This window comes from Monopterus albus, unplaced genomic scaffold (genome assembly GCF_001952655.1).
Source record: "Monopterus albus unplaced genomic scaffold, M_albus_1.0 scaffold537.1, whole genome shotgun sequence".
Lineage (NCBI taxonomy): Eukaryota > Metazoa > Chordata > Actinopteri > Synbranchiformes > Synbranchidae > Monopterus > Monopterus albus.
This window is the reverse complement of record NW_018128417.1, coordinates 55,761-58,033: the sequence shown is the minus strand read 5'-3', so window position 1 is coordinate 58,033 and position 2,273 is coordinate 55,761. Positions and strand designations below refer to the sequence as shown.

At 39.2% G+C, this 2,273-nt stretch overlaps 1 protein-coding gene across 3 annotated transcripts in view; it reads left to right on the top strand.

Moving 5' to 3' along the window:
- The window catches only part of parp4 (poly (ADP-ribose) polymerase family, member 4), a 66,741-nt gene that overhangs the window by 23,379 nt on the left and 41,089 nt on the right, over nucleotides 1–2,273 (top strand). The gene's annotated exons all lie outside the window — the stretch shown is intronic.

The window sequence follows — 2,273 nt, the reverse complement described above, 5'->3', positions numbered from 1 at the left end:
CCTCTGCATACTTTGGACTATTTCAGGTATCAACATGTTCAGCTCCTCAAGGACATTCATGCTTCTATTCAGACATTTTCTCAACTTCATACTTTTGAAATATGTAGCTTTATTTTGAAAGTTTTGCACCATTCAAATGAATGGGGAAATTCTAGCTCAGAATACGTTCAGCTGTTAAAATGTTCAGCTCTTCAAGGACATTCATGCTTCTATTCAGAACCTTTCTAAACTCCATACTTCTTCAATATGTAGCTTTATTGTGAAAGTTTTGCACCATTCAAAACAATGGGGAAATTCTACTTCAGCATACTTTCAGCTAGCAAAACCATTCAGGTGTCAAAGTCTTCAGCATATTCAGGGCGATCTCTCAACAATTCGCATCCATACACGCATTTTTGACAGGAAATGCAGTTTTCTAGTTATTATTCTGGTTTCTACCACTGTTTTTTGGCCTCTAACTCGTCAGGCATTTTTGCACCTAGACACACCATTAAGGTATCAACATGTTCAGCTGTTTAAGGACATGTGTGCTTGTATACAGATTTTTTATAACTTTTATACTTTTTAATAAATTCAGCTTTTTGCACATAAATTTTCCCATTGGAAATGAATGGGACAAAGTTTGAACCTTAATATCTCCAGCATAGCTTGTGCTAGAAATGCCATTTCAACTCTGTTCAACTCGTGAGACATTCAGCTACCACTACTACTACTTTTGAAATATTTAGCTTTATTTTGAAAATCTTGCCCCATTCAAATGAATGGGGAAATTCTACTTCAGCATACCTTATGAGCTATTTCAGCTATCAAAATGTTGAGCTCCTCAAGGACATTCATGCTTCTATGCAGAATCTTTCTAAACTTCATACTTTAAAAATATTTAGCTTTATTTTGAAAATCTTGCTCCATTCAAATGAATGGAAAAATTCTACACTCAGCATACTTTCAGCTATTTCAGGTATCAAAATATTCAGCTCTTCAAGGACATTCATGCTTCTATTCAGAGGCTTTCTAAAGTTCATACTTTAGGCATATTTAGCTTTATTTTGAAAATCTTGCTCCATTCAAATGAATGGGAAAATTTTACTTCAGCATAATTTCAGCTAGCAAAACTATTCAGGTGTCAAAATGTTCAGCATTTTCAGGGTGATCTTTCAGCACTCAGCATCCATACGCATTTTCTTCAGAAAATGCATTTCTCTAGTTTATTCTACATTCATGAGGTATGATGTGATGACCATCTGTTTCTATAACAGGAGTCTCAAACTCAAACAGTAAATTATGTAGAGTAATATACAACAGACTTTATGGATTTAAATTACCAGTAATGGATAATTTACATTAAGCTATAAAACACTAGTGCAATGGGATGAGATGGAATGAAATGGTGCAGAATAAGAAGATAAGTTACATGAGTGAACAGTTCAATGGATGTAAATAGTGCAAAGATGGATATACAGTATCAGCATATGAACAGTGTGCAAATGAATAATAGAGCAGTATCCTGTGAGTAGAGTATGTGGAAATTAACAGATCACGTCAGTGTTACAGGTAACAGAAGTGTATTGCATTAGTCCCGGGAGGAGAGATGAGAAGGGGTGAGGTGTGTGTGTAGTGGTATAGAGGAAGGCAGTGGGGGGTCAATGGGGGACAGTGTTTGGTAAGGAGACAGATGTGGGGAAGAAGCTGTTCCTGAGTCTACTGGTTTTGGTCTGGAGGCCCCTGAAGCCCCTCCCAGAGGGCAGGAGGTCAGACAGTTTGTGACCAGGGTGAGAGGAGTCCTGGAGAATGCTGCGAGCACGTCGAAGACGGCATTCCCTGTAGACACCCTCAATGGTTGGAAGTGGAGTCCTTGTGATGTGTTGGGCAGTTTTCACTACCCGCTGCAGCACTTTGCGGTCAGAGACAGAGCAGTTTCCATACCACACTGTGATACAGTTGGTCAGGATGTTCTCGATGGCACAGCGGTAGAAGTTCACCAGGATGGCTGAAGATAGGTGGTTCTTCTTCAGTGTCCTCAGGAAGAAGAGGTGCTGGTGAGCCTTCTTAACCAGGCTGCAGGTGTTGGTGGTCAAGGACAGATCCTCTGAGATGTGGGTCACCAGGAATTTGAAGCTGGAGACGCGTTCAACAGCCATGCCATTAATATGGATGGGGTCGTGCATATAGTGCAGTGCAGGTTTACATCTGCAACTGAACAATTAAGAAATCCAACTTCGATCTTTTTTTTTTTTTTTTTTTTTTATCTCAGTTTTTTCTCTTTTTTTAGGGTC